General features: G+C 46.4%; 1 protein-coding gene across 1 annotated transcript in view; it reads left to right on the top strand.

Annotated features, from left to right (window-relative positions):
• The window catches only part of JAKMIP1 (janus kinase and microtubule interacting protein 1), a 130,333-nt gene that overhangs the window by 1,399 nt on the left and 112,929 nt on the right, over nt 1-16,005 (top strand). Inside the window, exon 2 of the mRNA XM_010847797.1 lies at nt 3,569-3,751. The gene's annotated coding sequence lies outside the window, so the exon portion shown is untranslated. The remainder of the gene's footprint in view (nt 1-3,568; nt 3,752-16,005) is intronic.

The following is a 16,005-nucleotide window of genomic DNA, read 5'->3' as shown; positions in this document are numbered from 1 at the left end:
TTTTCTTGAAACTGTGCTGCTTCCCATTTCTGTAGAAAAGTAGCCTGGGGTAGGAGTGATAAGCCTGGGGTAGGAGTGATAAGGAGCTTGGTAAATGTTTGAAGAGATTTAAAATTAGATTAAAATGTAAAATACAGGGCTTCCTTGGTGGCTCAGATGGTATAGAATCTGCCTGCAGTGCTGGTGACCCAGGTTTGATTCCTGGGTCAGGAAGATACCCTGGAGAAGGGAATGGCAACGTACTCCAGTGTTCTTGCCTAGAGAATCTCATGGACAGAGGAGCCTGGTGGGCTACAGTCCATGGGGTTGGTTGGTTGCAAAGAGTTAGACACAACTGAGCAACTTTCACTTTTCTTTTCACTTTTCAAAATGTGAAATACAGCTCAATTCAAGCTTTAGAAATTCTTTGTCGTCATTCACTTGGACTATACTCCTATGGTTTTGCCTCTTGAACTATTCACATCCATAATGTCACCTCAGGCTCCTTCATCCCCTATCAGGGAGAGACACACAGCCTCAGGACGCTGTCTCTGCCCCTGGGGGCCCCCTCCAGGCAGCCCTCCGTGTTGACCCTGAGCAAGCAGTCAGAAATGCATGGGTGTTTGACCTTGTCCTGGCCATAAACCTCTCCAGTGGCTTCCTGCTGTGCTCAGGGTCAAGTACTAGCCCTTTAGGAATTTATTGTCCTCCCCCCGCCTCCTACCCCCCAACATTAGGCCTCTAATCACTCCAGGGTAGCACTGTGCCTTCTTCATCTATGTAGCTTTAGTACCTGGTATCTGACACTGAGTAGATTGTCAGGAAGTGGTAATGATGCTGTCTGTCACTGTATCTACTGAGCAGAACACATCCTCTGCTATTAGGAGTTTCACTTATAGCCCTTTGGACGCCAGTGTTCCTATTTCTTATACAGATGAAGAACCTGGGGTTCAGAGAGGATAATGGGTCTTGACAGAATTAAAAATAATCATTAAATAAATATAGAGTTAGTCTCTTAAGCTCTTTAAAGGGAGCCATAAGTCATCTATTGGGGCTTCCCAGGAGACACAGTGATAAAGAATCCACCTGCCAATACAGGAGACACAAGAGATGTGGGTTTGATTCCTGGGTTGGGAAGATCCCCTGGAGTAGGAAATGACAACCCACTGAAATATTCTTTCCTGGAAAATTCCATGGACACAGGAGCCTGGGGGGCTAGAGTTCATGGGGTCACAAGGAGTCAGACGCAACTGAGCACACACACACACATAAGGCATCTGTTACTTCAATTGGAAGGAAAAAAATCGGAAATCTTTTCCAGGTGCAGAGGGAGTCCAGGATTGGTAGGCATGCTCCAGTTGTGGGCAGGGTCCTGGTCTAAGGCAGCATCCACCTGCCTGGGCAGAGCTGAGTGGGAAATCCTGCCGATGCCCGCCATGCTGGGATGAGCTCCCAGTTGAAATCAGGCCACCAGTTCTGTTTCCTGTGCATAGTGTATCAGTGATGTAGTGATAGTGAGATGTCTGTGGGACTCTTCATCACTTAGTGCTTGTGGAATTTTAGTTACTATTATTGTTCCACTGTGAAATTTAAAGCTATACAGAAGTAAGAAAGCATTTCATAAAGAAAAAGCCACCAGCTTTCATCTTTATTCCCAGCACCTTCTGAACCACTGTTGTAGTATCTTTTCCAGCATTGTCCAGAGGCAGCATGCAGGTCGAGACCTGTGTCAATGAAACACTTTGCTTCTCATGTGGGCTGAAGGGCTCTGGTTTGGAGCGTATTTCTTGGTGCCTCAGTTCTGTTACTCCTGAGCTGCTGGACTTGGGCTGGTTCTTCAACCTCTCTGGGCCTCCATGGCTTTAGCAATCAATGCTCTGGAGAAAACACCACTGCTGGTTAGGGCTGCTGCTTTCTGACATTGGTTGGGATACTGGTGAGGAGAGTCTCAGGGGATTCATGGGAAGGAGGAGGAGGGGACAGATGAGGAAGGGCTTTATCCAAGCCAAGGAGTTTGGTTTTCACCCTGAGGGCAGTGAGGCACCAGCGACAGTCTGTGAATATATTTTACTGTTTCAGATTCTCAGAAACGTAGTGGTAGACACCCAGATCAGGGACCCTGGATTAGAACTCAGCAGGGCTCAGGGTGGCCATGAATGAGGGGGCAGAGGGTGAGGAAGTGGCCAGACTCCACCCCTACAGATGGGGGAAACCGAGGCCCACAGTGTCTATGTGACTTCTCCAGGTAGACTCAGCAGTTGCGAGGTGGGAGCCCAGATCCCCTGCTCTTATGCGCTGTGGCCCACCTGACCCAGGCTGCCAGCTCCCAAGGACAGAAGGACCCCACTGTCATGCCCGCGGGCATGTGGTTTGTGTTTTTCTTAGACACAGAGCCGAAGACCAAGGCTGGTATCACCTGAGGGTTCATCATCCTTGATCATGGTGCCTAGAACCCTTTCCAGCTGCCCTGTCCTACTACTTGTCAAAGATTATTCTAATGAGGCATATTATTCTGATTGTCTTTATGTTTTACTTTTCCACTTGATTATTTGGGGAAGTTTGTGGTTTGGAGTACCTCTGACAGAGACATGACCTCACCCTGCATACAACTGCTCTTTAATTACAGTGCTGGGTCAAGAAAAAGAATCATTTTGCTAAGTAGGACATCACTGCAACAATTGGTGACATACATTGGAGTGGGAAACGTATCAGTGGTAAAATCTCCTGGTTTTGATAATTGTGTTGTGATCTCATCATGTCTTTGATGTTAAGAGATGAAAGCCACAGCACTGAGGGTGAGCTGTTGTGGTGTCTGCAATTTATTTTCAAGTGGTTCATAAAAATAGACTTTTATGTATAGAAACATCGATAAAGTAGCAGAGGGGAACTATGAACTATTGGTGAGTCTAAGGAAGATGTGGAGAGTTCACTATACTATTCTTGGGACTTTTCTGCAGTTTTGAAAGTTTGCAAATTGAAAAGTTTGTACTTTTCAATTTGTACTCCTAGCGGGAGAGGCTTGGTGAGGCTCGGCTCTGTTCACCATCCACCCTTGGGTCTCCGGCCTCTTCAGCATCTCCATCACCTCTAGGTGGAGAGAACTACTCACTCCACAGTTCCATTCTGATCAGCCTCCTGGGGACCAGTCTTGAATCAGAGACACAGACTTTTGACAGAATTCATTCTACCTTCTTTAGAGAAATCATTTCATTTTCAGAATCTTTCCTTTTGGGTCAACTTTCCTTAAATTTTTCATTTCTCTTTTTGCTTTACATGTTTATTGTGTTGCCTTCTAAAATTACTAAAGTCCTATTTTTATTGTAACTATTCAAACAAAGAGGAGAATAAAGAAAAAAATACATTCTCTCCATCTCATGTGGGGTAACCCACGGTAGGTGGAACCCCAGAACTTTCCCCCGTGCTTGTGGGAACATATAGAAATTCACACACACATAGTAGGGCTTGGTGTCTTTGTTTTTTTTATCCTTTGCTAATCTGGGATCCCTACCTCTCCATGAAGACATGACTTAAGGGCTCCCTTCTCCAGGAAGCCCTCCAGGCTCTGAGCACTGACCTTATTTCATTGCAGTTGTCTGATTATAAGTCACCACCCCTGCCAGATCGTGGGTAATGCAGGGGCAGCAGCTGTTTCCATTTCATCGTCTGTACTCAAGCCGGGAGCCCAGGAGATGTACAGTCAGTGTTTGTGGAGTGAACAGATGGGCAGGGCCAACATCCTGGGCAAGGATGCTGCCTGAGCAGAACCTTGCAGGTAAGAGACGCCTCCTCCTTCAAACATTCCTTCTAGCCCTGAAGAAGAGAGTTCCAAGGCCCTGGGCATCTGGGACAGAAAGTCAGTTTGGGGAACATGGCCACTGCCACCCTGAGGCTCCCGTGCCCTGGCTGGCTGTCCTAACAATAATGCCCTGTGTGGGCCAAGCTGGTGGGATGGGTCATGAATGACCAAGGGTGGGGCCGGGGCTGGGTCCTCTCTTTTCTCCTAGGCCCAGTACAGGCTGGCCCGCTGGTGGTGTTGGGTGCAAGGAAGAAGCCCAGGCTAAGGCTGGAGAAGCACAGGATTTAGATGTGGGCCTGGCCTGGGTCTCGTTATCTTGCCCTGTCCTGGCTCCGTTCTCATTAGAGGCACTGCTTTCTGCAGCTGGGATTTATTAATCTTGTCTGCAGATTGCTCGGTTGGTGCCAAGGGACCAGGGCATAGCCAGCTGGAGGAAGTTGAAAGATCAGCAGGATGTAAAGCTGAGGGGCTGGCATCTCACCTAGTGTGCTGGGGAGTGTAGACAGGAGCATCACTTGCTCTGGGCAGCTGTCCTGAGCTCGCCTGCCGGTTCAGGCTGAGGGGGTCGCAGCTCGCCTGAAGGCAGGACTATAGATATTAGAACATTGGACTGAGAATTCAGAGGATTTTCATTACTGGAAGAGAGTGGGCTGAGAATTCTCTAGTGGTGTGGTGTGTGTCCTGGGAAGAGTGGTCAGCGTCAATTGAGGAGCCTGTGGAGAAGTGAGAAGTTCAGCTTTTCTGTTAGTTTCAGTTATTAATGATGAATATCAATAATGCTTAACTATTAGATATCTTCATAGCTCTGTAAGAATATATACTTCAGCAACTTTGAAATTAACATTTTCCCTATTTAATGGAAGCATAAACTGAGTAGGAAAGTGACTTTGAAAAGTCAAGTCTGTGGACTCATTCCTGATTCCATGGCCAGGCCCTGTACCAGGAGTTGACATGTGGAGATGAAAGAAGCACAGCCCTAGTCTCACCTGGTCTAGGTGGTTTCTGAGATTGGACCACCAACATGCAGGACATGTAAAGATCCCTCTTCTACCTTCCCACACCCATCACTATTTTGCATTCATTTCCTTGGCATTTGTCTCTGAACAAACGCTGAACTGAGTTGGTCTAACCAAGCAGGGGTCCCCCGCCCCTAGGATCTAACACCTGATGATCTGAGGTGGAGCTGATATAATAATGATAGAGATAGAGTGCACAGTACATGCAGTGTGCTTGGATCATCCCAGGCCATCCCCCTACAGGTCCATGGGAAAATTGTCTTCCATGAAACCACTCCCTGGTGCCAAAATGGTTGGGGGCCGCTGGTCTACACGACAGGAGGTTCTGTATTCTCTCTCTCTCCCAGTCTCTTGTCTGCCTGTCCACCTAGGCTAACAGTCTTTGATGACTGGGGCTGTATTGTGAATACCCAGTGGTGGGGGTCATGATGGTAGTGCTGGGAGGGTGGTGAGGAGGGTGGTGATGGTGATGGTGTTGTGGTAAGAAGGGTGGTGGTGGTGTGGGTGATGGAGCTGGTGGTAATTATGGTGATGCTGATGATGGAGGTGGCGGTGAAAGTGACTTTGGTGCTGGCAGTGGTGATGGTATTGGTGGTGATGGTATTGGTGGTGATGGTATTGGTGGTGGTTTGAGGGTAGTTTTGGTGATGGGTGTTGGTGATCATGATAATTTGGTGGCGGTGGTGATGGTAGTGATGGTGGAAATGATGCTGATAGAGTGGTGGGGTGGTGGGGTACTGGGGAGAGTGGTGATGGTGATGATATTGGTGATGGTGCTGGTATTGGTGGTGGTGGTGTGAGGGTGGTTATGGTGATGGGTATTGGTTACTGATAAGGGAAGAGACGCCTCCTCCTTCACACATTCCTTCTAGCCCTGAGGAAGAGAGTCCCAGGGCCCTGGGCATCCGGGGACAGAAAGTCACTTTGGAGAACATGGCCAAGGCCACCCTGAGGCTCCCATGCACCCTGGCTGTCCTCACATTAATGCCCTGTGTGGGACAGGCTTGTGGAATGGGTCATGAGTGACCAAGGGTGGGGCCGGGGCTGGGTCCCCTCTTTTTCCCCAGGCCCAGTACAGGCTGGCCCCCTGGGGGTCTTTGGGGGTGAGGAAGAAGCCCAGGCCAGGGCTGGAGCAGCACAGGATTTACACGTGATGGTGGTGGTGAGAGAGGCAGTGGTGTTGCAGGTGATGGTAATATTGCGTTGGTGGTGGAGACAATGGTGATGGTGATGGTACTGATGATGGTTGTGAGGATGGTGGTGGTGTGGGTGATATAGTAGGGCTGGTGGTGGGAGGTGCCGATGGTAGGGATGGTGGTGGCTGCGGTTTCGGTGGTAGTGTGAAAGTGAAAGTCGCTCAGTCGTGTCCGACTCTTTGCGACCCATGGACTATATTAGATGGTCCATGAAATTCTCCTGGCCAGAATATTGAAGTGGGTAGCTGTTTCCTTCTCCAGGGGATCTTCCTGACCCAGGAATCGAACCCAGGTCTCCCATATTGCAGGCAGATTCTTCACCAGCTGAGCTACTAGAGAATCCCTGTGTGTGTAGTAAAACTTAAAACTATGGGTCCACTTGTACTCACGTAAGCACTTTAGTTCTCAGTCTACTGCCTCTTCATAACAAGTTATGAAGTTGGAATCACCGCTAGGCTCCTTTGCCAGGTGGGACACAGGGCTGCACAGTCAGTGCATGCTAAAGTTGGATTCGAACCCTGATAGATTGGCTGCAGAAAAGAAAGAAGGAAAGAAAGTGAAGTCGCTCAGTTGTGTCTGACTCTTTGTGACCCCCTGGACTGTAGCCTACCAGCCTCCTCCATCCACACTAAATCAGGGTTAGCCAAGTGTGATCCTGGGACCTCCGGCATGACATCACCTGTGGAAATGCTGACTCATGGGCCCAACCCATTTGATCAGCATTACTGGGGATGGGCCAGCTAAGGGGCATTCAAGGAGCTTGTCGTACTCAAGCGCATTAAAGTTTGAGAAGCACTACATTAAGCTGTCACCCGGGCCTGCTCTCAGTTGCTGAGTCAGTCAGCGTGTAACCCAGGCTTGCGTGTCTCTAGCCTTGTTCCTTCCAGTGGCCTGTGTGCACCAGAGCATCAGGACCGTGGCCTCCTTCCTGGTGAGATGAGAGCTAATCCAGAGCAGAAGGGAGCAGGGAAAGGGGAAGAAGGGCAGATCCTCTCTTCACTGTGTGCTTGACTCACCTGGGCATCTAGTTAAAATGCAGGTTCTGAGTCAGTGGGTCTGGGGATGGGGCCTGAGACCCTGTATCTCTGATGCGATCCCAGGGATGCTGACGCTACTGGTCTGTGGACCCATTTTTGAGTTGCAAGAGATTCTCATCCTTGAACTTGCATCAGCGGCACCTGAAGGACTGGCTGAACTCACCCCCACATTTCCGATTCAGCAGGTCTGGGTTGGGCCTGAAATCTTGCATTTCTAACAAGCTCCCTGGCTGTGCCAGTGCTCCACACCTGGAGGCCACACCTGGAACAGGCAAGGCCCGAAACCAGCGGCTGCAGCTTTGGCTGCACGTTGGAATCACCTGAGGACCTTAAAAAACCACTGAGACCTGTACCTCACTCCAGGATGCTGAGTCACTGAGACGGAGCAGGGCCTGGGCATCAGGAATTTTCAGCCAAGGTTGAGAACCGCTGCTGGAGCCAGTTTTTTTTTTTAACTCTAGTTGCCCAGGTAGTTGAGAATATGATACCATCTTGGCCCCTGGAGAGTTCTGATTCAGTGGCCAGGTGGAGCTGGGCACGGGTATGAACAATCAATTCTCTGGGCTTTTCCAGTGGTCAGCAGGGCTAGGAACAGTTGCCCTGGACTGAGAGCTTGTGCCTGGCCCCTTGAGGCTCCTGTGCTGCTGGCCGTAGGTCCTGAGGACCGGCCTCGTGCTCCAAGCCTCTAATTCCTGCCCTTGGTGAGATGAAGCGCCTTGTGCTCAAAGAGACTCTGAAGAGATTCCGCTTCTGCTGCTCCCCACTGGGCTGTGTGACCTCCTGGAACTTAGTTAACCTTCCTGAGCTCTGCCTTCATCTATAAAGTGAGGGAAATAAACTATTTGCTCCAAGGAGTTGCCTGAGAAATAATGTTTATAAACGGCTTGCACCGCATCCCGACACTCAGGAGTGCCCCTCAAGATCAGTAGCTGCGTTTTATTTATTTATTATTTATTTATTACTGATAAATCAAATGGAGCAGCTCTGAAACATGAGGAGCAGGAGAATCATGGGGGAACTTTAGGCTTCTGTGAGATTCATTAGGCTTCAGGGCTTCTGGTGCACAGCAGTTTGAAAATCACTGATGTTAGAATAATCTGGTGGTTGTTATTAGCTAGTAGCTTAGAAGAACTCACTCAGTGGTCTTGGACTCTGTGACCCCATGGACTGTAGCCTGCCGGTCTCCTCTGTGCATGGGATTTTTCCAGGCAAGAATACTAGAGTGGGTTGCCATGTCCTTCTCCAAGGGATCTTCCTGACCCAGGGGTCAAATCCAGGTCTCCTGCATGTCAGGCAGATTCTTTACCATCTGAGCCACCAGGGAAGCCCAAGGACACCCAGATTTCTGGCCTAGGGGGCTGATGGGGTATTTCCTGGGGTGAGGAACTTGAGAGAAACACAGATGTAAGGATGGGAAGTGGGGAGCCCAGTTCTGGGCTGCGTATTATGAGATGTCTGTGGGTTAGCAGGAAGGTATGGATGGCACTTGGAGACATGCGTCCGAAGCACGAGACAGTCCTGGGCTGTACTGCCACCATCTCTGAGGAGAGGCTCTGGTTCTTCAGCACTTAGAGCTTCTTGTGTTGTGCTGTGACATTGACATCTGATCATGTGAGTGAGATCCATTTGCAGCATCTGAAGGATGCTGTGTGCCATGAACTGGCTCTGGGTCTTGCTTATGGTCTGCTTTGGCCCTCAGGCAACACTTTGACCGTTGCTCCCCCTGTGTGTTGTCAACCCCTTGCCTCACTTTCTCTGCCCTTCCCTCCTGACACCTGCTCTCAGGCTGCCTCTTGGAGGCCATAGTTAATGGTTTAATGTCTTGGGTCAGGCCTGGTTACAGCTGTCCTTGGTAGGTTGTGGGCATGGACATGGCTCCTCTCAGCCTTGAGGGTTTTGTTTAGTTCCCTTGCCTAATGGTTAAAAGTCAATTTAAAAATAAATCATATATATTCAACATTGATAATTAATAGAGAAGTGCAGATCAAAACTACCACGAGGTCCCATCTCACACTGGTCAGAATGGCCATTATCAAAATGTCTACAAATAAATTATGGAGAGGGTGTGGAGAAAAGAAACCCTCCTACACTGTTGATGAGAGTATAAATTGATGCTGCCACTATGAAGAACAGTATGGAGGTTCCTTAGAAAACTAAAAATAAAGTTACTATATTATCCATCAATCCCACCTTTGGGTATATATCTGGAGAAAACCGGAATCAAAAAGATACATGCACCCCAAAGTTCTTTGCAGCCCTGTTTACAATAGGCAAGACATGGAGACAACCTGTATGTCCATTCACTGAATGCATAAAGATGTGGTCCATATGAACAATGGAATACTACTCACTCCCCCAAAAGAATGAAATATTGCCATAAAAAAGAATGAAATATTGCCATTTGCAGAAACATGGAAGACTGTTAATTCTGAGTGAAGTTAGATGAAGTGAGTGACGGTTGCTCAGTCATGTGAAGGTTGCTCAGTCATGTCCGACTCCTTGCGACCCCATGGACTGTATAGTCCGTGGAATTCTCCAGGTCAGAATACTGGAGTGGGAAGACTTTCCCTTCTCCATGGGATCTTCCCAATCCAGGGATCGAACCCAGGTCGCTTGCATTGCAGGTGGATTCTTTACCAGGTGAGCCACACGGGAAAGGCAGATATTATATGGTATCACTTATATGTGGAATCTAAAAAATAATATTCAATACAAATGATTTATTTACAAGACAGAAATAGACTCACAGACATAGAAAAAAAAACAATTACTAAAGGGGAAAGGGGGGAGGGATAAATTAGTACGGGATTAACAGATACATACTATATATTCTATATATAAAATAAATAAACAGCAAGGATTTACTGTATAGCACAGAGAACTATATTCAATATGTTGTAATAACCTGTATAAGATAAGAATCTGAAATATATATATATGTATGTATATGTGAATCACTTTGCCTGAAACTAACACAATATTGAAAATCAATTTTACTTCAATATAAAAAAAAGAAAAAATCATGTATATGCGTGTGCACACATACACACAGTTTCCCAGGGCTGCTATAACAAAATACCACAAGCTGGGAGGCTTAAAACAGGTGTTTTTTCCTCTAGTGGATGTGAAGTGCTGTCTCATTGTGGTTTTGATTTTCATTAATGACTAGTGATGTTGAGCACATTTTCATCTGTCTATTGGCTGTTGGTATATATCTTCTTTGGAAAAATACCTATTTAAATCCTTTGCCTATTTAAAAATGAGGTTGTTTGTCTCGATTGTTGAGTTGTAAGAGTTCTTTCTATATTCTGGATATAGGCCCTGTCGACTAAAAAAAGATGTACAACTTGAGAATTGCGAGTTAAGTTTTATATGGGGCAAAGTGAGGACTGCAGCCCGGGAGGCAGCATCTCAGACAGCTCTGAGAGGCTGCTCCAAAGCGGCAGTGGGGGAAAGTCAATATATAAGGTTTGGGTGAAGGGGGAGTACCATGAAACACTCACTTTACAAAAGGTTTTTTGTTAGTCATGAGGATCTGATGTCACCATGAAGGGATATAGTGCTTCTCCAGATATGAGATGCAAGGGTTGAGATCATGAAATTTGTTCCTAAAAACATCCAATATCTAAAGACCTGTCCACCAGGTTCCCTGGAGCACAGAGTGCCTCACCCTGCTTTGAACTCCCTCAGGGGTTGTTGAAGGTCAGCAGCATGGGGTTCAATCTTCTTAGAGGCAGATGGCAAATGCCTTTGTTGTTCACTCATTGGCAGCGCCCTTGATAAGTGCCAATTTGTAGTTGACAGCCTCTTATTGGATATATGGGAGGCTTCCCTGGTGGCTCAGATGGTAAAGTGTCTGTCTGCAATGCGGGAGACCCAGGTTCGATCCCTGGGTCGGGAAGATCCCCTGGAGAAGGAAATGGTAACCCACTCCAGTACTCTTGCCTGGAAAATTCCATGGATAGAGGAGCCTTGTAAGCTACAGTCCATGGGGTCACAAAGAGTCGGACACGACTGAGCGACTTCACTATTGGGTATATGACTTGCAAATATTTTCTCCTGTGGATTTTCTTTTCATTTTCTTTGTGCCATCTGGGTTAGTTTCCTGGGGCTGCTATAACAAATGGCCACAAACTGGGTGGTGTGGTCCTAAAACAACAGAAATCTGTCCTTGCCCAGTGCTGGAGGCCAGAAGTCTGAAATCAGGGTGTCAGCAGGGTCACACTCCCTGTGAGTCTCATGCCTCTTCCAAGTTTCTGGTGGCCCCAAGCATTCCTCGGCTTGTGGCCACATCACTCCAAACCTTCACCACTGTTTTCACGTGGTCTTCTTCCCTGTGTGCCTTTCTGCTGTCTGTTATAGACTCCAGTTCCAGAATGATCTCCTCTCAAGATCCTTAACTTATTATGTCTGCACATACCCCATTCCCAAATAAGGTCACATTCTGAGGTTCCCGGTGGACATGAATTTTTGAAGGACACTATTCAAACCACTGCAGTGTCCTTCAAATTTTAAAATTCTGGTCAAGTTCAGTTTATCTTTTTTTTTTTCCATTTGTGCTTTGCATATCTTATCTAAGAATTCATTGCCCAGTTCAAGGTCATGAAGATTTATTCCTGTGTTTCCTTCTAAGGGTTTTTTTCTTTTGTATATGACATGAAGTGGGTATTAGCTTCACTCCTTTGCTTGTGAATATCTAGTTGTCCCAGCACCATTAGTTAAAACGGCTGTTATTTCTATCAATTTATCTTGATATTCTTGTCAAAAATAGAAATAACCATACATGTAAAGGTGTGTATTTGAATTTTCAGCTCTGTTCTGTTTATCTCTGTGTCTGTCCTCATACAAGCATCACATTGTCTTGATCACTGTGGCTTTGTGGTGAGTTTTGAAATCAGGAAATTTGTGTCCTCAATCTTTGGTTGTTGTTTGTTTTAAAGGTTATTCATGTTGAAATTTCAGGACTATCTTCTTGAAGAAGTCAGCTGGGATTTTGATAGGAATTGTGTAGAATCAGTAGGTAAATCTGGTCTTAACTATATTAAGTCTTATGATCCATGAACATAGGATGCCTCTCCATTTATTAAGGTCATCTTTAATTTCTCTCCACAGTATTTTATATTTTTCAGTCTTTTACTAAATCCATTTTATTCTTTTTAAGTTACATTTTTAATTGGAGGATAGTTTCTTTACAATACTGTGTTGGTTTCTGCCACACATCAACATGAATCAGCCGTAGGTATACATACGGTCCCCTCCCTCTTGAACCTCCCTCCCGCCTCCCACTGATACAGCCACTATGGAGAGCAGTATGGAGATTCCTTTAAAAACTAGGATTACAACTGCCATATGATCCATTTTATTCTTTTAAATATTATTTATTTTTAGAGGTTGTCCCCAAAACAAAATTCCCCACTGGAAGAGACTCCTCCGGTTTGAGAAATGATTGTTTCCCTCCTTTGAGTGCTGTTTCTTCTGAAGATTTTCTTTTTAAGCTGAGCCTACGAATTGAGGTCCAGACCCCAGGCGTCAGGGGGACTGCACCATAAAGTCTTAGAAACTCAGGTTGGAAGGAGTCTTAGGGACCCTGGCACCAAACTCTGCTTGGGCTATATTGAAGTTCTGAGTTGAATGGAGTCATTTTTTTCTTTATTTCTGTGTTCATCTGTCCTTCCATCCATTCCCCCTCCCGCCTCTTTAACCCCACCACCAGGGTATCCCACATGGCACTCTGCGCTGAGGGATAGAGACTGGGGTGACTTAGACCCAGTCCCTGCCCCCAGGAAGCTCATAGCCCGCAGGAAATGAGGAGGCAGCCTAGATGCCAGCCTCAAAGATGGAGAGGCAGAGGTTAGGGGTGTTGGGGACAGAGAGAAGTCTGTTTATTTTAATGGAATTGACTGGAGTAGATAAAGTTGACGGTGAGGAGCCCTGGAGGGAGGTGACACTGCAGTAGCTGGGACAAAGGAGGGAGGTTTGAGAGAAGATGGGAATGAGAAGGGGTCCAAGGCCAGAGAAGAAGCAGGTGTTGATTTGGGGAGTGCAAGCTTGAGAGTGAGTAACTGCTTCTCGGTTCAGCTTGCTCTGTCCCTTATAGAAAAATACCATTTTCTCCTCTCTCCTGAACAGTCTGTGCTGTTCATTCCTAGCTCATTTTGATTCAGTTACAAACGGAATCATCTTCCAGTTTTATCCGCGAATTGGTTATTGCTAGTATATAGGAAAGAAAGCTATTATTTTTGTCAGTTAGACTTATTCATCTACTCTGGGAGATTCTAAAAGTCCCATTAGTATATTTAGTCCCAATTGGATGTTTAGTATATTTCATCTTCTTGGTGCCATTGTCACTTCTCTGCAGGCTAATTTCTTCTCCCTCTCTTTTTCTTGGCCCAAACCTACCTACCCCCACTCCATTTCCTGGTTCTTCTCTCCCTCCCCACTGTTGACAGCAGCCTTCCACCTTTTCTTTCTAAGAATCCTCTTTGTTCACACAGCCGCCTTCCCCTGCCCCTAAATGGAAATACTTTCTTGGCTTATCCTGCTCATTAGAGCTGTGATGCCAGTGAGTGTCTCGACTTGGGGCTTTTCCCCTGAGAAAAGGGATCACTCGATTTGTGACCAGCTTTTCACACACAGAAATCTTGCCATGGCCTCTGCTTGGCTTTATTTAACGAGTGCCTTTTTATTCCCATCTTTATGGATTATCTCCCTGTCTGATTGTTCCCTTAGGAAAGATTCTAGAAGTGAAGCTACTAAGCGAAAGCAATCCGCATTTAAAATTTTTCACAGGAGTTGCCAAATGGCACTCTAGAAGAGCTGTGCCAATTTGTACCCACCAGGAGTGAGCGGGAATAGCCATGTCCCAGGACCCTGCCAACAGTGCAGACCTGTGCCAGCGTGACAAGTGAGAATTCTCATCCCTAGTCTCGTTTTTGGATTTCAGTGAGGCTGAGCATCTTGTCGCCTGTGTACTGGCCACGTGCTTTTCTTTTTGGAGAATTGCTGCTTCTTTATTTATGCTTAGTTCACTGTTGGCACGTCGCTTAAAGCAGATTTGATTTGTAAAGCTTCGTAACCTAAAGGGGATATTAACTCCTGGTCTTTAATATGTTGCAATAATTTTTTTCCCATCTTGGGCTCTGGTGTTTTCGCTCTGGGATGCTTTTCCCCACCAGAAGTTTAGCCTTAGTGCCCTCTGTGGACGCTTAAACTGTTGGCCTCCTCTAATACTTGTTTTTAGGAGATTTCTTTGTTCTGTGGTTTCTTTAAAAAAAAAAAAAGTTGATTTACAATGTTTCCAGTGTGAAACAAAGTGATTCATACACACACACACACACACACACAGATCTATTCTTTCAGATTCTTTTCCATTATAGATTGTTATAAGATACTGAATATAGTTTCCTGTGCTATACAATAGGACCTTGCTGTTTATCTATTTTATACATAGTAGTGTAAATATCTGTTAATTCCTAATTTATCCTTCTCCCTTCCACCTTTCCCCACTGGTAACCATAAGTTTGTTTTCTAAGTCTGTAAGTCTGTTCCTGTTTTGTAAATAAGTTCATTTGTATTAATTTTTTAGATTCCACATGTAAGTGATGTCATATGATATTTGTCTTTCTCTGTCCGCCTTACGTCACTTAGTATGATAATCTCTAGGCCCATCCATGTTGCTGTAAATGACATCACTTCATGCTTTTTTATGGCTGAGTAGTAGTCACTGTGTGTACGTGCATATGTGCCTGTGCATATATAGACATGTATACGGTGTGGTATACATACATGGGGATGTGCATATACACGTATGTATATGTATACATCTGTTTATACCACATCTTCTTCATCCATTCATCTGTTAGTGAAGCCTTGTTTTTATCTCAGTGTGTAATCCACATGAAAGTTGTTTAAGGATCTAGATAGATATCTGGTTTTATTTGTTCCCAAATAGCTTGTCCTCCGTCCCAGTCCAGTGGTAGGGCATGAGCTATTCTCTCTCTCCCCATTTATGTGGGTTAAATTCCTGTGTCTGTCCTGGGATCCGTTTTTTGAACTTTCTCTCCCATCTCACTGATCTGTCGATCAGCCCACATGGTATCCCTCAGGAAAGAGGCACAGACACCCAGCTTGAAGTTTTCAAACCAGTTTTCCTTTCCTTCAAAAAAGATAGATTTCCTGTCTGAAGATGGCAACTCTGTGGATGTGTGTGTGAAAGTCCCTCAGTCGTGTCCGACTCTTTGCGACCCCATGGACTATAGCCCTCCAGGCTCCTCTGTCCATGAAATGCTCCAGGCAAGATTACTGAAGTGAGTTGCCATTCCCTTCTCCAGGGGATCTTCCTGACCCGGGGATCAAACCCAGGTCTCCTGCACTGCAGGCAGATTCTTTACTGACTGAGCCAATCTGGAGGAGCACAGAAAACCCTGTGGGGTGATCACCCCTACACCTCCAATCCTCTGAAATGTTCTCATCCCTTCTCTCTGCCTAATCATATCTCAGCAGTGGCTCCAAAAGTAAATTTTTATTTAACTTACAAACACTGACTTGCCACCTCTTCCGCCAGACCCTTACTGGGTTAGCCACATGAATTAAGCAGGGGCTTCCGAAGCCATGGCCCCTGCTTGCTTTCTTTACCCAGCACAAAGCCTCTGTGGACCTGTGTTCACTCGCAGCACCTGTGACATTTCCTGCCTGGCAGCCGGTGGGCAGGTAGACACCACCGCTCCACTGCTGTCCCCATGCTGGAAGGTTTTTGGCCTTCAAGTGCTTCGTGTTTGAGGTTGGGGGAAGCCGGATGTCTGGAGCACTCCCTCTGTGCTACCCTTGTCTGTCCATAGTCCTGACAGCATCCCTGGGAGGTGTTCCACCCTCATCATCCTCACTTCCCAGGTTGCGGGCTGGAGACCATGAGGTGAGGGCAGAGGAACCCGGCCAGGGTCCCCCACCAGAGAAAGGGGTGGAGCCAGCCTCCAACTGGGGCC

Source organism: Bison bison, unplaced genomic scaffold, assembly GCF_000754665.1.
Source record: "Bison bison bison isolate TAMUID 2011002044 unplaced genomic scaffold, Bison_UMD1.0 scf7180017864255, whole genome shotgun sequence".
In the NCBI taxonomy this organism is placed as follows: domain Eukaryota; kingdom Metazoa; phylum Chordata; class Mammalia; order Artiodactyla; family Bovidae; genus Bison; species Bison bison.
The sequence above is the reverse complement of the archived record's forward strand: the minus strand, read 5'-3'. Positions and strand labels throughout refer to the sequence as shown.